Below are 26,371 nucleotides of genomic sequence, written 5' to 3'. Positions count from 1 at the left end.
CCTATATAACCCTACTCCAAGATCAATCTGATTCTTCCTTCCCCTCTAACCCTCCATTTTTCTTGCATTCACGTGCCTATCGAAGGGCCTCTGATGTATTTGACTCTACCACCAACCCGGCAGCATGTTCCACACACCCACCACTCCTGCATAAAAAAACCCTACCTCTGGCATCCCCTGTACATTACTCCCAACAGCCTAAAAAATTGTCCCCTTGCATCAGCCATTTCTGTGCTGGGGAAATCCTCTGGCTGTCCTGTCTATCTACGTCTCTTATCATCTTATCCTCAGCCAAGTCATCTCTCAAGATTCGAGAGCGTGTCTTATGAGGAAAGGGTGAGTGAGCTAGGGCTTTTCTCTTTGGAGGGAAGGTGGATGGCAGGTGATTTGACAGAGGTGCAGAAGATGATAAGACACGTTGACACATTGACCCAGAGACTTTTTCCCAGGGTAGAAATGGCTAATACGAGAGGGCATAATTTTAAGTGGGTGGTAGGGGTGAGTGGAGATACGTCTCTACTAAAGGAGGTGTAAGGTGCTCCTTCCCTCTGCTAGCCTGTAGGTCACCCTTGGACAAGGTGTAGCCCCCCCAAACCCCAATCAGGGTCATGGGAACCCATGGGAGCAGGTGGTGGATGGTCGTACGAGCAGCTGGTGCACATCACAAGTCCTGGCTATGCGACCACTGATGCCAGCGGGACAATCTCTGAAAAGTATTGATACTGGCTGGGGTGACATGTCTTGTAAGGACACTACCCAGAAGGAGGCAATGGCAAACCACTTCTGTAGAAAAATTTGCCAAGAACAATCATGGTCAAAGACCACGATCACCCACGTGGCACGTGGCGATGATCATGATGATAATTTTAAGGTGATTGAAGGAAAGTCTTTTTTACACAGAGAGTGGTGAGTGCGTGCAGAACACTTGCAGAGGTGTAGAGGCAGATAGATTAGGGGCATTTAAAGGTCTGTTAGCCAGGATAATAGAAAAATGGAGGGTTAGAGGGGAAGGAAGGATCAGATTGATCTTGAAGTAGGGTTATATAGGTTAGCACAGCATTGTGGGCTGAAGGCCCTGAACTGTGCTGTCGTGTTCTACATTCTACACTCGGAGTAAAGTTTAAGGTGGCAGCCAGCTCCAGAGACTTCTGACTCTGCACTTAATAATCTGCCTGACAGGTGACTGTAACGACAATGTAGCGCAGGGTAACAACCCAAGCTCTGTAACCCAAGAACTCCATCGGACCACTGCTCCAAGCCCTGCCCCCACAGCAGTTGGGGCTGCACTCCCTCAGCTGTCCTGGCATGCCAAACAACTCACCTCCTGAAAGGAGGCTCCAAGTCCCCTAGCTCCCCTTCCAACAGCAAACTCAGTGACCAGCAGAACCAATAGTTCCGAACTTCGGATTACAACCAGACCTCATTTCTTTCTCTCCTTTCTTGATTCTGGTTCAGAATCAGAATCGGTTTTAATATCACCAGAATAGGTTGTGAAATTTGTCGCCGGCAGCCCATTCCACACACTCACCACTCTCTGTGTAAAAAAACTTAACCCTGACATCTCCTCTATTCCTACTTCCAAGCACCTTAAAACTGTGCTTTTTCGTGTTAACCATTTCAGCCCTGGGGAAAAAGCCTCTGACTATCCACACGATCAATGCCTCTCATCATCTTGTACAGCTCTATCAGCTCACCTCTCATCCTCCGTCACTCCAAGGAGAAAAGGCCAAGTTCACTCAACCTATTCTCATAAGGCATGCTCCCCAATCCAGGCAAAATCCTTGTAAATCTCCTCTGCACCCTTTCTATAGTTTCCACATCCTTCCTGTAGTGATGTGACCAGAACTGAGCACAGCACTCCAAGTGGGGTCTGACCAGGGTCCTATATAGCTGTAACATTACCTCTCGGCTCTTGAACTCAATCCCACGATTGATGAAGGCCAATACACTGTATGCTTTCTTAACCACACAGTCAATCTACGCAGCAGCTTTGAGTGTCCTATGGACTCGGACCCCAAGATCCCTCTGATCCTCCACACTGCCAAGAGTCTTACCATTAATACTATATTCTGCCATCATATTTGACCTACCAAAATGAACCACCTCACACTTATCTGGGTTGAACTCCATCTGCCACTTCTCAGCCCAGTTTTGCATCCTATCAATGTCCCGGTGTAACATCTGATAGCCCTCCACACTATCCACAACACCCCCAACCTTTGTGCATCAGCAAATTTACGAACCCATCCCTCCACTTCCTCATCAAGGTCATTTTTAAAAATCACGACGAGAAGGGGTCCCAGAACAGATCCCTGAGGCACGCCACTGGTCACCGACCTCCATGCAGAATATGACCCATCTACAACCACTCTTTGCCTTCTGTGGGCAAGCCAGTTCTGGATCCACAAAGCAATGTCCCCTTGGATCCCATGCCTCCTTACTTTCTCAATAAGCCTTGCATGGGGTACCTTGTCAAATGCCTTACTGAAATCCATACACACTACATCTACTGCTCTACTTAGAATATCCCAAAAAATACATTTCTTATTATGTTATTTATATAATTTATGATTTTAATTCATATACAAATAATTAGAGCAAAAAGAGAGTTTAAAAAGGAAAAGTTAGCGAGGTAGAAGAACATAGAACAACAGAAAGCCTACAACACAATACAGGCCCTTCAGAAAAAATAGCAAGGTAGTGTTCATGGTTTCATTGTCCATTCGGAAGTCTGATGGTGGAGGGGAAGACAGTGTCCCTGAAAGATTGAATGTGTGTCTTCAGGCTCCTATACCTCCTCCTTGATGGTGAGAATGAGAAGGGGCGTGTCCTGGGTGATGGGGGTCCTGAATGATGCCAACTTCACCTTTCAAAGATGTCCTGAGTGTTGGGAGGGCCAGTGCCCATGATGGAGCTTGCAACCTTCTGCAGCTTTTTCCGATCTTGCGCAGTGGCCCCTCCGTACCTGACAATCATACAACCAGTCAGAATTCTCTTCGCAGTACACCCGTGGAAATTTGCAAGAGTCTTTGGTGACATACCAAATCCCCACAAACTCCAAATGAAGTTTAGCCGCTGTCGTGCCTTCTTTGTAGTTTCAGGGAGAGGTAAAGGAGATGGTGGCGATCAGAGGGTGATGTCTAGGTATCCAGGGTGACGTGGTAGCATCGTGGTTGGTGTAACGCTTTGCAGCACCAGCTACTGGGGGCCAATTCCCGCCACTGTCTGTAGGGAATCCGTACGTTCTTCCTGTGACCACAGGTGTTTCCTCTAGGTGCTTCCCTTCCTTCCCATATTCCAAGGATGTACGGTTTAGGTTCAGTAAGTTGTGGACATTCAATATTGGCGCCAGAGGCATGGGGGCACTTACGGGCTGCCCCCAGCACAACCCTCTCACACTGCACGTTGGTCGTTGACACAATGACGCAGTGCGCTGTACGCTTCAACGATTCAATGTACATGTGACAAATAAAGCTAATCTTTAATCTTTCGATCCCCGCTACAGCATGACCACCAGAGACAGAGCTGAGGTCGCCACGTGTCAGTGCCCCAGGGAGGTAGGAAACCCATCCGCCAGCCACGTCCAAGCCCAACGAGACTGAACGTGGATAGACTTCCCCTGTTCTTGGAGTGCAGAGGCTCGTTGTTGTAAAATAAAAGTTAATCAAGCCAGAACAGCAGCCACCACAAGAGATCATTGTCTACTGGAACAGGGTGAGTGATTAGATCAGCGGAAATCGCTGGTCCCTGCAGGATCTGTGAAGGGATCATCAGGCCCACTGAAGCCGCGCTCTCCCAGGCTGAGCAGCTTCTGTCTCAGGAGTACGGCTTGCCACAGCCAGCCTGATCAGGAGCAGCTGTGTGTGACGATCAGGCACCGCACTGATTGCTTAATCTTATATTGCTGAGAGTTCTCATGGTGTGTCTAAATTGTGCTTGGCACTTTTCCATCTGTCGTAGCTTTCAAACATCCTTCTAGATGTTTCCACTAACCCTCGTTCTTTGTCTGATGCCAGTATAAGATCTGCCGAGACAAAAGTTCAGCTTCCAAAGTAAAGAAACCTGACACTTTGGCTGAGAGTTCACTCTGTTAATTCCTGAGATACGAAGCTTGTCTGATCATGAGTGGGTAAAGAAATTAGATCCCTTTGCAGGGGAGAAGAATGAAGAGTAATCTCACTGGTAGCACACACAAAAAATGCCGGAGAAATTCAACAAGTTGGGAAGCATCTATTCAAGTTGAATTGTCATTCAACTATACACAAAAGCTAAATGAAATATCGTTCCTCCAGAGCCAAGGTGGAAAGTACAATACGTACGGCACATACAGTTATATTAGCACACATAGTCACAGAATTATATTAGCAAAGTCTATGAGTGGCACTGCCTGAAGACTGATGGAGCACGGGAAGTTGTTTTGAAGCCACCTTTCTGCAAGAACAAGCACGCAGCAGTTCCTCATCTCTCACTGGGTCAGCTGCAGATGAAGGCAATCCAGCCTGTCTTCCGGGAAGCGGATGCCAGAGACAGGCACCAACGGGAGAGCTGGCCTGCAGGTTTCAGCACAGTGCCCCCGCCTAGCCTCTCTTTTCTTTCACACCGTCTCTGCTGCCTCCTTCCTTGGTAGCCGTAACCAGCAATGCTGCAGCACGTGGGCCTGGTCCTCTGGCACGGATTCAAGCGCGACTCTACTTTGTCCCACGCCACCTCGACCAACTCCTCCCCTGCGTGGCTGTAACAGGCAACGCTGCATTGTAAGGGCCTGGTCTGCCCAACAACCAAGGACACACAGCTCCCCCAGTGTCCGTCTCACCAATTAATCAATAACTATGCTTCGAGCGTTTTGTGTTACCAAATATCCAACAGGGTCTTGCAATCACAAGAAAAATGTTTATGACAAACAATTGCACCTTTTGTTGGACTTGGAGATGCAACTGTGACCAAGTGTGCCACTATCCTTCTGGGCACAATCGATCATAAGTTGATAGGCTTGTTGAGAAGGCATATAGTGTGTTGGCCTACATTATTGGGAGATTGGGTTCACAAGCCGTGAGGTAAAGTTTCAGCTCCATAAAGCGCTTGGAAGATGACATTAAGAAATTTGTGTCCAGTTTCAGTCACCTCATTATGAGACCGATGAGGAAGCTTTAGAGAGGGTGCAGAGGAGATTTACCAGGATACTGCCTGGACTAGAGAGCATGCCTTATGAGGAGAGGTTGAGCAAGTTAGGGCTTGTCTTTTTGGAGAGAAGGAGGATGAGAGGTAACTTGATAGAGGTGTACAAGATGATAACTGGCATTGGTAGAGTAGACAGTTAAAGACTTTTTCCCAGGGCAGAAAATATTTCCATAACAAGATCCCACAAACAATAAAGGTGGAAATAACCAGATGGTTATCTCTGACGCAAATAATGACTCCAGGGATAACAACGCTGTTTTCGTTTACAATATTCATGGGAGATGCAGACTTGCTTAATCTAAAGAGGTGAACCTTCAAGTTGCTAACTATCAGAGGGACTTTCACGCAGTCGAATATTGGGACGAACAGCATGGTAGCATAGCGGTTAGTGTATCGCTTTACGGCACCAGCGATTCGGGTTCAATTCCCGCCGCTGTCACGGGAGTTTGTGATCACAAGTGTTTCCTCCAGGATCTCCGGAAACCTCCCACATGCCAAAGACGTAGGGGTATCAGGTTAATTGGTCACATGGGTATAACTGGATGGTGCGGGCTCGTTGGGCCAGAAGGGTCTAATACCCTGCGATATCTGTAAATAAAATAAAAACTAAAACTTCATTGAGGAGGGTCGAAACCACAAGGTATTGGTATTAGCTGGGCACTCAGCCGCAAGTAACAGCTACATTGTCTATCTTTTTTTATCAAAATAAACTTTATTCACAACTTTAAAACAAAAACAAAAAATAATCTGTGCAATGCCTTTTCATTCTTTACATTCATGGCCAATGCTTTTAGTGCTATTCTATTATGTTCCTATATATCGATAGTACTGCCACCTCTCACGTGGTCTTCCAGGGTGGTATTTTACTATAATAATTGAGGGGTTTCCTCGCCCAAACCTGCCCCTCCTTCTCCAGTACCAGTAGAACTCTACACCGTGGTCCTTGCCCACCGAGCCCTTGCAGAGTGCACCGAGCTTCTGTGCATCACTCAGCACATACTCCTGTAGTCTGGAATGTACCACTTGGCAGCATTCCACCAAGGACATCGCGATGTGCTGGTAGACCAACAAGTTTCGAGCACCTTTCACCCGAGCTGATGATCTGCCAGCAGCGCTTGAAGTTTGTCTCCGTGTGTGTGTGTGTGTGTGTCCCTGCGAACAGCGGTAGATCAGAGAGTTCAGCGTCATGACACAGGCTCTTGCATCGATCCCCACGCCCTCTTCGCAAACCCATGGTCCACAAAGAGGTAGGTTGTCAAGTCCATTGAAAAGACGCTGGCCGGGGTACAGCTTAGCATCTACTCAAACCTCTGGCTGTTTGTAGAGTGACTTCCCCATTTATAGAGGGGTAGTGGGTGAGGACTAGATAAAAACTCAAACTCAAGGATGTCTGCAGATGCTGGAAGTCCAGAGCAACTCACACTAAATGCTGGAGGAGCTGAGCAGGTTAGGCAGTGTCTATGGAAAAGAGTAAACAATCAAAAAGACCCTTCTTCAGGACTAGATAAAGATGCATTTGGCATGTAAAAAATTAGCAAAGGACAATTGAGAATCAGAATCAGGTCTAATATCATCATGAAACTTGTTGACTTGTGGCAGCAGTACATTGCAACGCATAATAATAGAAATCAATCAATTACAATAACAAATATGTACCGTATAAAAAGTTAAATTAATTAAGTAGTGCAAAAAGTGAGTGAAATCACAGGAATGAAGGGTCTTCAAATGAAGCAAGCTAAAATTCGGTTCAGTTATTTTGCAAAATACCACAGCTTCCTAACACCCAAAATTCCCTGGCATGTGGCTGGGAGTAACAACGGCTTCTTTAGCCCAGATCTGCAATGGTACAGGTCTCACCCCTCACAGTGATAAAGAAGGAATTCCACTCATCGCCAAGTGTTAACATTGGATGCATTCAACATTCTTAAGTGCAGAGCAGGCTAGAGACCCGTCGTAACAGTGAACGGTTTTGTGCGGAAAGAGTAAAGCATGTGTTAGTTATAAAAGGCAAAGAAAACAGCAGACCTACCACAACCTGTCGCCTGCGTCTGGCAGAGGCACTGCCTGGCAGATTCTGGGAAACTGGTTCGGCAAACTAGAGCACGCTGGAAATTTTTTTCTCACAAACCGACCTGCCTTTATGCTGCGTGAAAAATCCGTTCACTCTCTCAGGCTGATTCAGCTTACATGCCACGCAAGCTCTCCCAGAAGGAAGAGTATGACTTTTTTTCTCTCTCTCTCTCTCTCTCTTGGAGGGGAAGAGAAACTGACTTTGCAAAGAGAGCAAGTGAGGCTTTCTCAGTTCCCCTACTGCCGGCCTTCTAGCCTTAGGCACCAGGACACAGACAGTGAGCTGGGAAGGCTTTCACTCTGGGGCCAGATGTTGGCCATACTGAGGGGAAGGGGGTGGGCTTTGAGAAGCAGATGGTGGACGGGGAGGAGGTGGGGGGGGGAAGGGTTGGGTGGGAGAAGAAAATGAAACTTCCAGCCAAAGAGCAGATAAACGAAACCTTGTACTGCGAAAGAATGCAGGAGACATTTCTCTGAATCACGTGCTGTGCTGGCTCATGTTTCGCTCTAATTGAAACCAGATTAGCCGGCAATTACAAACTCCCTCCTTCTTCTGCTCTATCGTTCTCTCTCTCACTCACCATCCCAAAACGCTGCGAATTCCACTGGCACTCATCCCTCGCCTTCTGTCCGTCAGCGGCTTGGCTACCACGTCCTTGACATTCACCACCCAGATGTTCAGATTCAGAATTATTTATCACGGACATCAAAACACGCAGTGAAATGTGCCCTTCGCATTACCAACCGACACAACCTAAGAGTGTGCTGGGGGCAGCCCACAGGCATTGCCAAACACTCAGCGCCAACAAAGTATGCCAACCACGTTGGGCAGAGCAATACAAGCAAGAGAAAGACAAACAGTAATAAGAAACCAAGCTGCTTTCGATCCCACCCAACCACGCACACACACAGACCTCCTCCCACCCTATGGATGCCTCAGTTATTGGTATTGGTCCATGGCATAAAACAGGTTGGGAACCCCTGGTTTAGACAGCTATTAGCCAAAGACAGAACTAGCTCAGGTAGACAGCTTGGTCTGCATGGACAAGACGGGCCGAAGGGCCTCCTTCTGTGCCGTGTTAGCTCTATGACTCTACAATCTCCCATGCACCTGTACAGGAGGGGCAACCTATGGCAGTCAGTTCGCCTACTGACCCACACGTTTTTGGGATGTAGAAGGAAACCGGAGCATCCAGGCTAAACCCACTCAGTCACAGGAAGAGCATGCAAACTCCACACAGACAGCAGCTGGGGTCTGGATCGAACCTGGAGCTGAGAGGTGGTGAATAACTCTATTTATTTAGAGATACAAAGGCAGACCTTTGAGCCGCGCTACCCAGCAACCTACCGATTTAACTCCAGCCTCATCGCAGACAAGGACCAATGAACCTACTCACCGGTACATCTTCAGACTGTGGGAGGAAACCCAAGTGTTCATGGGGAGTTTGTACAGACTCCGTACAGAGGACATTGGAAGTGAACTCTGAACGCCAGTACCCCGAGCTGTGATAGCATTGCGCTAACCGCTACGTTACCGTGGCACCCTTTACCGGTGTCACCACGCTGCCGCCTTCGCAAAGCTCAGAGATTCTTGGCAGACTACCTCTGACATCCACCCTATACGTTCGTCCAACCACCTTAAAATGATGCCAAGGGTTGTTGGTAGATACCACCAGGTTCAGGAACAGTTATTACCCCTCAACCATCAGGCTCCTGAATCAATCACCAAAATTCTGAACTGATTCCACAACCTACAGGCTCACTTTCAGGGACTCTTTACAATTCATGTTCTCAGAACTATAAACACAAGAGAATCTGGGAATGCTGGAAATCCAGAGTTACACAGAGAAAGTGCTGCAGGAACCAGCTCGGGCAGCATCCGTGGATAGCAGCATCCATCATCAGAAGCCCTCACCACCAAGACATGCTCTTTTCTCACTGCTGCTGTTAGGTAGAAGGTACAAGAGCTTCAGGACTCGCACCACCAAGTTCAAAAACAGTTACTACTCTTCAATCATCAGGCTCTTGAACAAAGAGGGATAACTACACACACTTGCCCACCCATTGAGATGTTCCCACAACCAACGATATCACTTTAAGGACTCTATTATTCGATTTCATGTCTCACAATTTATTGCTATTTATTTATATTTGCATTTGCAGAGTTTGTTGCCTTAGGTACTCTGGTTTATCTGTCATTGTTCCTGTTATAGTTACTATTCTGTATATTTGCTGAGTATGTCCACAGGGAAATGAATCTCAGAGTTGTATATGGTGACATATATGTACTCTGATAATACAATTTACTTTGAACTTTGAACTTTGGAAAGGAATAAAGTGTCGACATTTCGGGTCTGATGAAGCATTTGACCCAAAGCATCAACTGGTTATTCTCTCCATAGATTCTGCCTGACCTACTGAATTCCTCCAGTATATTATGTGTTTACCCGACCCAGTTCCTCCAGTGTTGTCCGTGTGTACTCGACAGAGTTCCTCCAGTGTGTCTGTGCGTACTCGACAGAGTTCCTCCAGTGTTGTCCGTGTGTACTCGACAGAGTTCCTCCAGTGTTGTCCGTGTGTACTCGACAGTTCCTCCAGTGTTGTCAGTGTGTACTCAACAGGGTTCCTCCAGTGTTGTTTGTGTGTACTCGACAGAGTCCTCCAGTGTTGTCCGTGTGTACTCGACAGTTCCTCCAGTGTTGTCCATGTGTACTCGACAGAGTTCCTCCAGTGTTGTCTGTGTGTACTCGACAGAGTTCCTCCAGTGTTGTCCGTGTGTACTCGACAGAGTTCCTCCAGTGTTGTCCGTGTGTACTCGACAGAGTTCCTCCAGTGTTGTCTGTGCGTACTCGACAGAGTTCCTCCAGTGTTGTCTCTGTGTACTCAACAGAGTTCCTCCAGTGTTGTCTGTGTGTACTCAGCAGAGTTCCTCCAGTGTTGTCCGTGTGTACTCGACAGAGTTCCTCCAGTGTTGTCCGTGTGTACTCGACAGAGTTCCTCCAGTGTTGTCAGTGTGTACTCGGCAGAGTTCCTCCAGTGTTGTTTGTGTGTACTCGACAGAATTCCTGCAGTGTTGTCAGTGTGTACTCAACAGAGTTCCTCCAGTGTTGTCTGTGTGTACTCGACAGAGTTCCTCCAGTGTTGTCTGTGTGTACTCGATAGTTCCTCCAGTGTTGTCCGTGTGTACTTGACAGAGTTCCTCCAGTGTTGTCCATGTGTACTCGACAGAGTTCCTCCAGTGTTGTCCGTGTGTACTCGACAGTGTTGTCTGTGTGTATTCAGAAGACTAACACTCTCCTCACTGGTGTACTTAAGCAAGCCATGACAGATATGGAAAACAGACCTTCATGAATCATTGAGGACTGGCACTCAGTCACTTACAAGCTTAACTGCAAGGCTGAGAGATTTTGATTAAGCAAAAGCAGGCTGGTGCATGTGTCTCCCACTCTGTCTTCAAGTCTGGTTTAAATCCTGAATCTCCTTACCCCACAATGCTTGGGAATGAGGGGGTTGGCTGGGGCTCACCACCTCCTGAATCCTAAGTCCTTATCCCTGCAAGTGGCCAAAGTGCTACCCCTACCCACTCACCTCCTCCCTCACCTCCATTCGGGGTCCTGAGCAGTCCTTCCAGGTGAGGCAACACTTCACCTGTCAAGCATTGAGGTCGTCTACTGTATCTGGTGCCCCAGTATTGGCCTTCTCTACATTGGAGAGACCTGACGTAGACTGGGGGACCGCTTTGTCCAACAGCTCTGCGCGTCTGCAAAAAGCAGAATTTCCCAGTGGCCAACTATTTCAATTCCTGTCCCCATTCCCATTCCGAAATGTTGGTCCCTGGCCTCCTCTACAGCCATGATGAGGCCACTCTCAGGATGGAGGAGTAACACCCCAAATTCCATCTGGATAGCCTCCAACCTGATGGCACGAACATCGATTTCTCCAACTTCTGGTAATTTATTTCCCCTTCCTCCTTCTCCTATTCCTCTTCTTCAGTTCTCCACTATGGCCTCTTACCTCATCTCCTCACCTGCCTATCACCTCCCCATCAGTACCCCTCCTCCCTCCCTTTCTCCCAATATCCACTCTCTATCCTATTGGATTCCAGCTTTTCCAGCCCTTTGCCTCCACCTGTCATGTCCCAGTTTCTCCCTCCCCCACCCCCTTACTGGCTGCATCTATCACCTTCTAGCCTATCTAACTCTTCCTCCTCCCACCTTCTTATTCTGACTTCTTCCCCCTTCCCTTCCAGTCCTGGTGAAGGGTCACGGCCTAAAACATTGTCTGTTCATTCATTTCCATAGATGTTGACTTACTGTAGTCCTTTGAGGATATAACGAGCGCAGTGCATAGAGAGGAACAGATGGACGTTATTTACTTAGGTTTCCAGAAGACGTTTGATAAGTTGCCATATAAAAGACTTATCCATAAGATAAGGATGCATAGAGTTGGGGGTGATGTATCATCGTGGATAGAAAATTGGTTAATTAATAAAAAGCATAGAGTTGGGATACATGGCTGTTACTCTGGTTGGCAGTCAGTGGTGAGCGGTGTGCACCAGGGGTCGGTGCTGGGCCGGAAAATGTTCACGATTTACATTAACGATCTGGAAGAGGGGATCGAGTGTAGTGTATCTAAGTTTACCGGTGACACTAAATTGAGCAGAAAAGCAAATTGTGCAGAAGATACGGAGAGTCTGCAGAGAGCTATAGATAGGTTAAGTGAGTGGGCAAGGGTCTGGCAGATGGAGTACAATGCTGGTAAATGCGAGGTCATCCACTTTGGAAGGAAAAATAAAAGAGCAGATTATTATTTAAATATTTAAAAATTGCAGAATGCTGCTGTGCAGAAGGACTTGGGAGTGCTTGTGCATGAATCATGAAAGATTAGTGTGCAGGTGCAGCAGGTTATCAAGAAGGCAAATAGAATGTTGGCCTTCATTGCTAGAGGGATTGAATTTAAGAGCAGGGAGGTTATGCTGCAACCGTACAGGGTACTGGTGAGTCCACACCTGGATTACTGTGTGCAGTTCTGGTCTCCTTACTTGAGGAAGGATATACTGGCTTTGGTGGTGCAGAGGAGGTTCACCAGGTTGATTCCAGAGATGAGGGGTTAGACTATGAGGAGAGATTGAATTGCCTCGGACGGTACTGACAGGAATTTAGAAAAATGAGGGGAGATCTTATAAAAATATATAAAATTATGAAAGGAATAGTTAAGATAAAGGCAGGAAAGTTGTTTCCACTGGTAGATGAGACTAGAGCTAGGGGGCATCACCCCTCAAGATTTGGAGGAGCAGATTTAGGATGGAGATGAGGAGGAACTGTTTTTCCCAGAAAGTGGTGAATCTGTGGAATTCTCTGTCCAATAAAGTAGTGGAGGCTACCTCAGTAAATATACTTAAAACAAAGTTGGATAGATTTTTGTGTAGTAGGGGAATTAATGGTTCTGGGGAAAAGACAGGTAGGTGGAGATTAGTCCATGGCCAGATCAACCACGATCTTATTGGATCATGGAGTGGGCTCGACAGGCCAGATGTCCTGTTCCTGCTCCTATTTATTATGTTCTCATGTTCTTATGACCTGCTAAATTCCTGAGCACTTTGTGTGTGTCGCTCCTAAGTTCTGGAACTGCCTTACCGACAGCACTTGGGAATGCAGGTGAGTTCATCATAGGCAGTTAAGTTTGATCAATAAATTCCCAGACCTTGTGGTACCAGCAGGCTCAAGGCCAGCTTCTACCCGTTGTTGTATGACTAATAAATCGTTCCAAGAAGAGTAGGCACATGGAGTGTCTAAGGATCATTTGAAGTTCAGAGTGTAAGGGAATACTGGGACTTCAAGGCTCCCTTGGAAGGGGGCAAGGATTCTGCGAGTTGTGTTTAGTTTTCCAATGTCTATATGTGAGGGAATGCCGCAGGTGTACTCAGAACTCTTCTGGAAGTTTTTTTCCGGAACAGTTCCGTGGACCGAGGTTAGACTGCGAGAAGCATCAAGTGTTACTGGTATTGGCATATTATTGTGACAAGTACTAAGATACAGTGAAAAGCTTGTCCTGCTTATGTAGATTACTACACCGTGCATTGAAATAGAATAAGGTGAAACAATAACAATCAAGTTCAGGTTTATGATCATTCAACCGTTTAGACATATATCATCAATAGAAACAACGTTCCTCTTGACCAAGGTACACAACACAGAACCTATAACTCACACACACAAACACATAAAGTAATTTTACCACAAATAAATGAACAAATAACAATGCAGAATAAAGTGTAAAAGCTACTCAAAAAAGTGCATTGCAAGTAAACAATAAAGTGAAATATAACAGGGTGTATCATGAGGACAGGAATCTATCTTATCCTATAGGAGGTCACTTCTATTGTCTAATAACGGTGGAATAGAAGCTGTCCTTGAGCCTGGTGGTGTGAGATTTCAGGCTTTTGTATCTTCTGCCTCATGGGACAGGGGCGTGGCCGTGGTTAAGGCATTCGTCTAGTGATCTGAAGGTCACTAGTTCGAGCCTTGGCTGAGGCAACATGTGTGTTCTTGAGCAAGGCATTTAACCACACATTGCTCTGCGACGACGCCAGTGCCAAGCTGTATGGGTCCTAATGCCCTTCCCTTGGACAACGTCAGTGGCGTGGAGAAGGGAGACTTGTAGCATGGGCAACTGCTGGTCTTCAATACAACCTTGCCCAGGCCTGTGACCTGGAAACCTTCCAAGGCGCAAATCCATGGTCTCACGAGACTAACGGATGCCTATGGGAGAGGGGAGAAGAGAGAATGTCCGGGGTGGGTGAGGTCTTTGATCATACTGACCTGTTTTACTGAGGCAGTGAGAAGTGTAGACAGAGTCCATGGAGGGGAGGATGGTTGCTGTAACGTGCACAACTCTCCGAAGACCATTGCAGTCTCATGTAGAGCAGTTGCTATACCAGAGTCAGGGCAAAACACACAGCTTGGAAAGAGGACTTTCAGACCATGCCATGCCAGCTAGCAAGAACCTACTAATATTACCTATTCCAGTTCCATTGTTAGGCTGAAGCTTAATAAAGCTTTGGTTAGTCTGTCATTGGAATATTGTGAGCAGTTTTGGGCCCCTTACCTACAAAAGGATGTACTAGCATTGGAGAGGCTCCAGAGGATGTTCATGGGAACTACCCTGGGAATGAAAGGGTTAACATACGAGAAGTGTTCGAATGCTCCAGGCCTGTACACACTGGATTTCAGTCAATGAGAGGGCACTCATTGAACCCTATTGAATATTAAAAGGTCTAGACAGAGTGGATGCGGAGAGGATGTTTTTTGTAATGGGGGAGTCTAGGACCAGAGGGCACAGCCTCAGAGTACAAGGACGTCCCTGTAGGACGGAGATGAGGAGGAGTTTCTTCGGCCAGAGGGTGGTGAATGTGTGGAATTCATTGCCAGGGACGGCTGTGAAGGTAAGGAAACATTCTTCCCATGTTTAGACAGTTCAAGGATCAGGGCAAATGCATTTAAAGAGAAGGGCGGAGAAAGCCACCGAGATGTGAGGAGGAGGTTTTCTAACACAGGGAGTGGTGATGAGCTGAAAATACAAGAGATTTGCTGATGCTGGAATCCAAAAATACATTCTGCTGGATGAAGGGCCTTGAACCAGGACATTGACTGTTATCTTCACTCCACGGTTGCTGCCGGACCCACCCAGCTCCTCCAGCAGCTTGCTTTTGTTTTGCTGATGATATGCACCCTCTGCCTGGAGAAGGGTAAGGGGTAGGGGGTGAGGGAGGGGAGGGAGGGGGGAACGTCGACTCAGACCAGGAGAGGCCTGTGTCGGGCATTCTCAAGCCTTACAAGGCGCAGATTTGGAAGTCTGCGTGGGTTTCCACTCCTCGCACAGACTCTAGGGCGAGGGGTAGGGGGTGAGGGAGGTGTGGGCATAAACATATTCAGGCAGAACTATGACAGTGAAATAGGATGGACGCTGGAGAGAGGGAATAGTTTGCTGAGTGGTGGGGATAGGACAGGGGTTGACGTGGCTGGGAACTAAAGTGGATTCCTAAAGACATAACAGTTCCGAGGTTCCAGGCATGAGCATAGAACAGTACAGGCCTTCAGTATACATATTGTGCCAATCTTTTAACCTACCTGAAGATCAATGTAACCGTTCCCTCCCGCATGGTCCCCCACTTTCCTTTCATCCATGTGCCTATTTTTTATTTATGGCACAGCCCGGATAACAGGGCCTTCTGGCCTGACCTGCCTGTGCTAACCAATTACACCCTTGTCATCAGTTAACCTGCTAACTCGTACGTGTTTGGGACATGGGAGGAAACTGCAGCGCCCGGAGGAAACCCACACAGTCAAGGAGAGAATGTACAAGCTCCTCACAGACAATATCTGGCTCTACCACCACCCTTAGCAGGGCATTCCACCACTCTCAGTGAAAAACCTACCTCTGACATCTCCCCGTACGTCCCTCCAATCACCTGAGAATTATTCCCACCCTCTCCATTAGCCTGCTCCATCTATGCCTCTTATCATCTTGTACACTTCTATCAAGTCACCTCTCATCCTCCTTTGCTCCAAAGAGAAAGGCTCTAGCTCATTCGACTGTTCCTCATAAGACACGCCCTCGAAATGCACGCAGCATCCTGCTCAGTCTCCATGTTTCTCCAAAAGAAAATACTTCAGCGCACACAGCTTGATTGATTGTAGCTGAGAATCAGATATCTGCTGCCCACCCATCGGCGTAAGCCCAGTGTACGAAAGAGCCTGAGTACTAGGGAAAGGTTGAATAGGTTAGGATGTTATTCCCTGCAGCGTAGGAGAATGAGGGAGATTTGATAGAGATATACAAAATTATGAGGGATATAGATAGGATAAATCCTAGCAGGATTTTTCCTCTGAGGTTGGGTGAGACTAGAACTGGAGGTCATAGGTTAAGTGTGAAAGGTGAAATATTTAAGAAGAACCTGAGAGGGAACTTTTTCATTCAGAGGGTAGTGAGAGTGTGGAACGAGCTGCCAGCAGTCAATTTCAACATTTATTTATTGCGTGGATGGGGGCCTTCAAGCCTCACCGCCCAACAATCCCCAGATTTAATCCTAGCTCAATCCGGGACAATTCACAATGACCAGTTAACCTACCAACCGGTATGCCTTTGGTGTGTGGGAGAAAATCAGCACAGTCACAGGAGAATGTACAAATTCCTTACAGACAGAGGCAGGGAAAGAGAAATTTCAATAGGTACACGGACGGGAGGGTAATGGAGGGATATGGTTCAGGTGCAGCTTGATGGGACGAGGCAGAATAGTAGTTCAGCACAGACTAGATGGGCCGAAGGGTCTGTTTCTGTGCTGTAGTACTCTATGGCTCTCTAACCTGGAAGAGGGGAGTGCTTGGAAATGATAAAGAGCTAAGCTTCTTTTGCCTTTGTTGAAATGGATGTGACTTTATGTTAGGTCCTGTTCAGAGTCTATACAACGGTAACAGGTACTGCACTCACTGGATTATCAAAAGGAGTTCACGCCTCCCCGAGATGAAAGGCGGCCTCAATGTACGTCTCGCCAGCACTTTGGTCCAAGAATTTCTGGAACTTCCACTGTTTTCAGACAGCCAGTCGGAGCCTGCTACATAGAGAGCAGATTCCCAAGAGGCTGGGAGAAAACAAACACATGCAGACACTTGAGAATTCAGGGAAATGGTTTACTGGAAGGCCCTTGGGAGCTGTGGAAGTGAACAAAGACCTCTAGAGCTGAAATATTTCCAACTGCGCCATAATGAAGCATTCTTGCATAAGCTGCAGAAATTCCTCCTTGTCACCTTCCAGCCGCACTGTCACAGGAAATCAACATCCATCATCAAAGACCCCACCACCCAGTCCATGTTCTCTTCTCACTGCTACTGTTGGGAAGGAGGTACAGGAGCCTTGGGTCCCACGCCACAGGGTCAGGAACAGTTATTACCCTTCAACTATCAGGCTCCTGAACCAGCATGAATAACGTCAGTCACCTCAACACTGAACTGATTCCACAACCTATGGACTCACTTTCAAGGAGTTAGTCCGTGGCCTCCTCTTGTGCCACAATGAGGACACAGTTACAGTGCAGGAGCAACATCTTATATTCTGTCCCGGTAGCCTCCAACCTGATGGCAAGGATATCAATTTTTCCTTCTGGTAAAAAATATTCCCTTCCCCTACCCTCTTCTATTCCCCACTCTGGCCTCTTACCTCTTCTCACCTGCCTATCAACTCCTCCCCCCCGCCGCTGCCCCTCTTCCTTCCCTTTCTCCTAGGGTCCACTCTCCTCTCCAATCAGATTCCTTCTTCTCCAGCCCTTTACCTTTCCCACCCACCTGGCTTCACCCGTCACCTTCCAACTAACCTCCTCCCTCTCCCTCCACCATTTTATTCTGCCATCTCCCCCCCCGCCCCCCGCTTTCCTTTCCTGTACTGAAGAAGGATCTCGGCCTGAAACGTTAACTGTTTATTTATTTCCACAGATGCTGCCTGACCAGCTGAGTTCCTCTGCATTTTGTATGTGTTTCAAGAACCTTACATCTCACATTCTCAATATTCGTTATTTATTTATTATTCTTTCTTTCTTTTTCTTTTTTGTATTTGTTCAGTTTGTTGTCTTTTGCACGCTGGTTGGTTGCCTATCTTTGTTTGGGTACAGCTTTTCAATTTCTATTGTATCTTGCATTTAGTGAGTATGCCCACAAGAAAATGAATCTCAGGATAGAACATGGTGACATTTATGTACTTTGGTGATAAATTTACTTTGAATATTAACAGTGATGACAGTTCTTCCGGCTTTGCAAGTGCTGAGACTGTATGAGTTTCTTCTAGGTTCTCTGCTTTCCTCCCATATCCCAAACAATACGTGGACAGGTGGATAAAGTGCCCACAATAATCTATTTCAGTTTCTACTGACTCCGGCGCTCCCGGTACAGCCTCATGACCCGATGCAGATTCAGGGAAGGCTTCGTCAAGCACCTTCACTGCATCCACTGCAAAAGGCAAGATCTCCTGGCAGCCAACTTTTACATTTCAATTTTCCATTTAATCCTGACATCTGCGCTCATGGCCTCCCCCTCTGCCATGATGAGGCCAAACTCAGGTTGGAGAAGCAACACCTCATATTCCACCTGATTAGCTTCCAACCTGATGGCATGAACATCAATTTCACTAACTTCCAGCAATTTGTACCCTTTGGGGGGGAAGAGTACAAAAAAGAGAAAAAAGGGGGGGCCCTTTTCCATCTGTTTTCCATTCCCCATTATGGTTACTCTCTTACCCCTTCTCTTCTCTTCACCTGCCCATCATCTCTGTCTGGTTCCCCTCCACCTTCCCTGTCATCCATGATCCACTCTCCTCTCCCCTATCAGATTCCTTCCTAGTCAGACCTTTACCGTTTCCACCTATCACCTCCCAGCTTCTTACTTCGTCCCTCTCCCCCACCCACATCCCCCTCACCTGGCTTCACCTGCCACCCACCATCTTGTACTTCCCAGTCCTGACGAAGGGTTCCGGCCCGAAACATCGACTGATCTTTTCCATGTATGCTGCCCAACCTGCTGAGTTCCTCCAGCGTGTTGTGAGAGTTGTACTTCTCCTCCTCCCTCCACCTTATTATTCTGGTCTCTGTCCCCTGCCATTCCAGTCCTGATGAAGGCTCTTGCCCCAAAATGTCAACTGTTTATTCCCCTCCATAGATACTGTCTGACTGCTGGGTTTGTAAGGGGAGGGGAGAAGGTGTGTAAGCTAGCAAGTGATGGCTGAGACTTTGCAGGGCAGGTGGGGGCGCGTGGAGGCCGTAAGAAACAAGGAGGTGATAGGTAAAGAACTGAAGAAGAAGGAATCTGATCCGAGAGGACAGTGGACCATTGGAGAAAGGGAGGCAGTAGGGACAACAGAGGGAGGTGATGGGCAGGTGAGAAGAGAAGGGATGAGAGGGGAGCCAGAATGAGGAATAAGAAGAAAGAGGAGGGGAGGGAGAAGTAATTACCGGAAGCTGGAGAAATCGATGTTCTTGCCATTAGGTTGGAGGCTGCCCAGACGGAATCGATAGAGGTGTTGCTCCTCCAGGCTGAGTTTGGCCCCAACATGGCAGTAGAGGAGGCCATGGACTGACATGTCAGAATGGGACTATAGGTTTAAAATGAGCAGAAGGAGTTTTAATGGGGAACTTTTTTTTTGCACAGAGATAGATAGATAGGTAGATATACTTTATTGATCCTGAGGGAAATTGGGTTTCGTTACAACTGCACCAGTCAAGAATAGAGCATAAATATAGCAATACAAAAACCACAAACAATCAAGCAACAAAAAGCAAACTGCCAGATGGAAAATAAGTCCAGGACCAGTCTATTGGCTCAGGGTGTCTGACCCTCCACGGGAGGAGCTGCAAGTTCGATGGCCACAGGCAGAATGACCTCCCGTGCTACTCAGTATTGTATCTCGGTGGAATATGGCCGAAGTCCAATGGCAAAAAGTTCAATATCCGGTCTACAAACACGTTTGCTATCTGGACTCGCTCGCAGAGGAAGTGGTGGAATCACATACAGTACAATCACAATTTATGCCTCCACAATTGGGCATTTCTACCTCGTGTTCCTCCAGCATTTTGCGTTTGTTGCTGTGGATTTCCAGCAACTGCAGAATCTCTAGTGTCTCTGATCTCCAGTTGAGTCCCGATGAGCATCAGAATCAGGTTTAATATTACTGGCATATGCTACGAATTTTGTAGTTTTGTGACAGCAGTTCAGTGCAATATATAATAATAAGAACTATAAATTACAATAAGAAATTTATATATACGTATATATAATTTATATGTAATTTAAATTAAATAGATTGTGCAAAAAGAGAGGGAAAAAATAGTGAGGTAGTGTTCATGCGTTCATTGTCCATTCAGAAATCTTTTGGCGAAGAGGAAGAAGCTATTTCTAAAACACTGAGTGTGTGTCTTCAGGCTCCTGTACCTCCTCCTTGAAGGCAGCAATGAGAAGAGGGCATGTCCTGGGTGATGGGGGTCTGTAATGACGGATTCCGCCTTTTTGAGGCACTGCCTTTCGAAGGTGTCCTTGTTGCTGGGACACTAGTGCCCAGGATGGAGCTGACTGAGTTTGCAACTTTCCACAGTTCAGGGTTCACATCAAGTTTGCCGGAGGTTAAAGGAGACTTTATATTCCACTTCAGTGAAGTACAGTCGCTAGCGACTCACTGAAAGTTTAAAGACTTCCATTGCAATAGATCTTAAATGTCCCCCCAAAGACAGTGAAATAGAAATAAAGTGCACCTCTTTTCCAAAAAGGAAATATTTAAACTTTACAGCTCTGAGATTCACTCCAGCAAGAACAGGTCCTGATGTAAACGGGGCCCCAAACTATTGGGAGAGTTAATGAAATGAACATTGTGGAAAAGACACCAGCTGAAAGATCTGATGCTCACCAAGGGAGTTTCCTTTCCTGTCTGAGCTTCTTGTCGAAGACTCTCGGAGAAAGCTATTTTCCTCCTTGTCTGCTTTTGATCTGCTGGGCAGATTGCAGACTTCACGGTTATCATCTGCTGTCACACAGGAGCCACCAGGGCGCTGGAACACTGGGGAATAATTTTCACATTTACACATTAATGAAATCTGGGCACACTCTCACTCTACATCAGCTGAGAGATCGCTGGCTTCCAGCCCCTGCCCAGCCTGGGGAGGTGAGAAACATTCTCCTCTCTCAGCAAGAGTTCGGAGATCCCTCGGCAATCAGTGTAGTCACCTGTGAGATGTAAAGGCTGTAATAAATGTCAAATAATTATTGCTCGTTCCCCAATTCCCATCCAGAAGATTGCACTGAGCCACGATGTCATCAATAGGTTTCAAATCTCACCACGGTAACTAGAGTACCTAATTGGTTAATTAAATTAAGTCTGAATACATACACCACCCAGCTCAAGGGTAGTTTCTATCCCACTGTTATCAGACAGTTGAACGGGCCTCTTGTTTGATAAGATAAACTCTTGATCTCACAATCTACCTCATTCGGATTTTGCACCTTATTGGTCACCTGCACTGCACTGTCACACTTCATTCTGCATTGTTATTGTTTTACCTTGTTCTACCTCAATGCCCCGTGTAATGAACTGATCTGTATCAACAGTGTGCAAGACAAGCTTTTCATCTGTATCTTGATCCACTTGACAATAGTAAACAATTCTAAAAATCCTGGTCCTGATGAAAGGTCTCGGCCCAAACTCCAATTGGTTATTCCTCTCCATTGCTGCTTCCTGGCCTGCTGACTGTCAGCCCCTCAGAACTAATCAATAAGATCTTGGCCTTGTGCAACTGGATCCTCGGTTTCCTCACTTGCAGATCCCAGTCGGTTCAGATTGACAAAAATATCTCCTCCACAATCTCCATCAGCACCCGTGCACCACAAGGCTGTGTGCTCAGTCCCCTGATCTACTCGCTTTGTACTTATGACTGTGTGGCTAAGCACAGCTCCACTGTCATATTTAAATTTGCTGACGACACCACCGTGGTTGGCCAAATCAAAGGTGATGACAAATCAACTTCTAGGAAAGAGATTCAAAATTCGGCTGAGTGATGCCATGACAACAACCTCTCTCTCACTAGGTGTCAGCAAGGCCAAGAAGCTGATTATTGACTTCAGCTGGAGGAAACCAGAGGTCCTTGAGCCAGTCCTCATCAGGGGATCAGAGGTGGAGAAGGCAAAGAACTTTAAATTCCTCAGTGTTATCATTTCAGACGGCCTGTCCCGGGCCCAGCATGTAAGTGTCATTAGCCATAGTCATAGTCATAGTCATACTTTATTGATCCCGAGGGAAATTGGTTTTCGTTACAGTTGCGCCATAAATAATTAAATAGTAATAAAACCATAAATAGTTAAATAGTAATATGTAAATTATGTCAGGAAATAAGTCCAGGACCAGCCTATTGGCTCAGGGTGTCTGACCCTCCAAGGGAGGAGTTGTAAAGTTTGATGGCCACAGGCAGGAATGACTTCCTATGACGCTCTGTGTTGCATCTCGGTGGAATGAGTCTCTGGCTGAATGTACTCCTGTGCCCAACCAATACATTATGTAGTGGATGGGAGACACTGTCCAAGATGGCATGGAACTTGGACAGCATCCTCTTTTCAGACACCACCGTCAGAGAGTCCAGTTCCATCCCCACAACATAACTGGCCTTACGAATGAGTTTGTTGATTCTGTTGGTGTCTGCTACCCTCAGCCTGCTGCCCCAGCACACAACAGCAAACATGATAGCACTGGCCACCACAGACTCGTAGAACATCCTCAGCATCGTCCGGCAGATGTTAAAGGACCTCAGTCTCCTCAGGAAATAGAGATGGCTCTGACCCTTCTTGTAGACAGCTTCAGTGTTCTTTGACCAGTCCAATTTATTGTCAATTCGTATCCCCAGGTATTTGTAATCCTCCACCATGTCCACACTGACCCCCTGCATAGGAACAGGGGTTGCCGGTACCTTAGCTCTCCTCAGGTCTACCACCAGCTCCTTAGTCTTTTTCACATTAAGCTGCAGGTAATTCTGCTCACACCATGTGACAAAGTTTCCTACCATAGCCCTGTACTCAGCCTCATCTCCCGTGCTATGAAGAAAGCACGGCAATGCCTCTACTTCCTTTAAAGTTTGCAAAGATTCAACATGACATCTAAAACTTTGACAAACTTCTATAGATGTGTGATGGAGAGTACATTGACTGACTGTATCATAAACTGGTATGAAAACACCAATGCCCTTGAAAGTAAAATGCTACAAAAAGTAATGGATTCCAAAAGACGAAATGATATAGGAGCAGAATTAGGCCATTTGGCCCATTGAGTCTGCTCTGTTATTTCACTATGGCTGGTCCATTTCCCTCCCGGTCCCAACCTCCTGCCTTTTCTCCATATCCTTTCATGCCCTGACAAATCAAGAACCTATCAACCTCTGCCTAAAATATACCCAGTGATTTGGCCTCCACAGCTGCCTGTGGCAACGGATTCCACTGATTCACCACTCTCTGGCTAAAGAAATTCCTCCTCATATCCATTCTAAATGGATATTCCTCTGTTCTAAGGCTGTGTCTTCTGGTCTTAGACTCACCACCATTGGAAACATCCTCTCCACATCCACTCTATCAAGGTTTTTTTCAATATTCGATAGGTTTCAATGGGATCCCCTCTCATTCTTCTGAATTCCAGTGAGTTCACACCCAGAGCCATCAAATGCTCCTCATGTGATAAGAATCATTTTCATAAGCCTCCTTTGAATCCTCTCCAATGTTAGCTGACTATACTCCAAGTGAGGCCTCACCAGTGCTTTATAAATCCTTAATGCTACATCCTTGGTTTTATATTTTAGTCCTCTCAAAATAAATGCTAACATTGCATTTGCTTTCCACTGCCTCAATCTGCAATCCCCCAGTCTATTACTGGTAAAGCCTTTGCCATCATTGAGCACATCTACACAGAGTATTGTTCCTGCAAAGCACATCCATCATCAAGAACCCCCACCATCCAGGCCATGCTCTCTTCTCACTGCTGCCATCAGGAAGAAGGTACAGGAGCCTCAGGACCCAGACCACCAGGTTCATGAACAGTTCCTATGACGCTCTACCTACATCCCACAACCATTAGGCTCTAGAATCAAAGGGGATAACTTGCCCCATCACTCAACTGTGCCCATAACCTATGGACTCACGTTCAAGGACTCTTCATCTCATGTTCTTGATTCTTATTGCTTATTTATTTATTATTATTATTTTCTTTTGTACTTACACAGTTTGCTATTGTTTGCACATTGACTGTTTGACTGTCCTTCAATAAGTTTCAAAAGGTACATTTAATGTCAGAGAAATGTATACAATATACATCCTGAAATTCTTTTTCTTCCCAGCCATCCATGAAAACAGAAGAGTGCCCCAAAGAATGAAAGACAGCTAAATGTTAGAACCTCCAAAGCACCCCAGCTCCCTCCACCCATGCATAAGCAGCAGCAAAGCAACGACCCCCTCCCCACCAGCAAGAAACATCAGCAACCCCCCACCGAGCACTCAAGCGTGCAGCAAAGCATCAATAAAGACACAGACTTACAGTACCCCAAAGACTACTCGTTCACCCGGTAATTTGACTTACCACAGGCTTTCTCTCTCCCAAATAAGGGAAAAAGAGGTGCCCCTATTTCTTCTGGGTGCAGTCTTTCATTGACTCTATTGTGTTTCCTGGATTTACTGTGTATGGCCACAGGAAACTGAATCTCGGTGACATATATGTATTTTGATAATAAATTTACTTTGAACTTTTGAACTTAGAATTCCTCTGGTATTTTGTGTGTGTTCATCAAGATTTTCAGCATCTGCAGAATCTGTGCAAGATTTTTTAATGTCATTTCCAGAACACAGGTGTAAAAGAGAACCTAGTTATTGTTACTCCAGATTCACTGCAGCACAAAAAACATAATAAGATAAAGAACATAATATTTAAAAAACACAATAAATATAAATCCATAGGATGGCTTATGTATATATAGATCCTGACAACAATAATCATTCCATGGTCAAAGTCACTTTGATCACATTTTTTCCCCATTCTGATGTTTGGTCTGAAGAGCGACTGACCCTTTTGGCTATGTCTGCATGCTTTCATGCATTGAGTAGTTGCCATGTGATTGGCTGATTAGATAATTGCATTAACGAGCAGGTGTACAGGTGTACCTAGTAATCTGGCTAGAGTGTATACCAGAGTGATAAAGACCAAGTTCTCTAACACCTTTACTAGCTCTTGAAATATTACATTTCTTCTTTAGAAATGAACATCTAGGTTAGAGGCAAAAATAGTTATTACCAGTTTTTCCACATTGCCCAGGGATAGGCCAGGACACCTGCAGCTGTGGTGAAGGACATCCACAAGACCATAAGACATAGGAGCAGAATTAGGCCATTTGCCCATTGCGTATGCTCTGCTCTTCTGTCTTGGCTGAATTATTATCCCTCCTCAACTCCATTCTCCTGCCTTCTGCCCATAACCTTTGATGCCCTGATTAATCAAGAACCTGTCAACCTCTGTTTTAAGTATACCCAATGACTTAGCCTCCATAGTCTGTGGCAATGAATTCCACCGTCTCATCACTCTCTGGCTAAAGAAATTCTTCCTTATCTTTGTTCTAAAAGGACATCCTTCTACTCTGAGCTGTGCCCTGAGGTCCAAGACTTTCCCAATCTTGGAAACATCCTCTTCATGTTCATTCTATCTAGACCCTTCAATATTCCATAGGTTTCAATGAGATCCTTCCCTCCACCCATTCTTATAGTACAGGCCCAGCGCTATCAATGCCCCTCACACCCTAATGGGCTGTTAGCTACTCATCAGGACTGTGTATATCACTGTATGTTTACGATCAACCGCAAGATGCATTTCCAGGGGTAGTGATGGAAGCAGACATGATCGTCATGTTTGAGAGACACGTAGATAGGGCATGACCGTCGTGTTTGAGAGGGATGTAGGTAGAGCATGATCATTGTGTTTGAGAGGGAGATAGATAGGGCATGAGTACACAGGGAATGGAGGGATATGGATCAATGTGGATTGAAAGACCTAGATAGAGTGGAAAGGGAGAGGATGTTTCTTTTGGTGGAGGAGTCTATGACCGGAGAGCACAGTCTAAGAATAGAGGGACGTCCATTTATAACAGAATGAGGAGGAATTTCTTTAGCCAGACGTTGGTGAATCTGTGGAATTCATCATCACAGAAGGCTTGGAGGCCAAGTGACTCGTTATATTTAAAGCAGAGTTGATTGGTTCTTCATTAGTAATTTAGTGGTTTAGTTTAATCTGGCATTAGTTTATAGTGAGCAGTTTTGGACCTCGTATCTAAGGAAGGACGTGCTGGCCCTGGAGAGGGTTCTGAGGAGGTTCACAGGAATAAATCAGAGCAATGTGCTCACACCAAAGCCAAACATGTAAAGTGCTTCAGTCCTTCATCTCGTCCAGAACTCAACACTCTGAGTTATTGGTATTTCCCAACTCTAGCCCAGTCATTCCCGATTTTAATCCCGTCTTCACTATGCCTTCAGCCACCCAGACCCCAATGATGGGAATCTCTCTTTAAGCTACTTTAACA

The 26,371-nt window shown here is 46.2% G+C and overlaps 1 protein-coding gene across 1 annotated transcript in view; it reads right to left on the bottom strand.

The window, feature by feature from the left end:
• The window catches only part of LOC140186048 (serine/threonine-protein kinase Nek6-like), a 177,255-nt gene extending 169,685 nt beyond the window's left edge, over positions 1–7,570 (bottom strand). The window contains exon 1 of the mRNA XM_072239874.1: positions 7,208–7,570. The gene's annotated coding sequence lies outside the window, so the exon portion shown is untranslated. The remainder of the gene's footprint in view (positions 1–7,207) is intronic.
• Between the last annotated feature and the right edge of the window lie 18,801 nt (positions 7,571–26,371).

This window comes from Mobula birostris, chromosome 22 (assembly GCF_030028105.1).
Source record: "Mobula birostris isolate sMobBir1 chromosome 22, sMobBir1.hap1, whole genome shotgun sequence".
Taxonomy (NCBI): domain Eukaryota; kingdom Metazoa; phylum Chordata; class Chondrichthyes; order Myliobatiformes; family Myliobatidae; genus Mobula; species Mobula birostris.
This window is presented reverse-complemented; position numbering and strand designations above follow the sequence as displayed.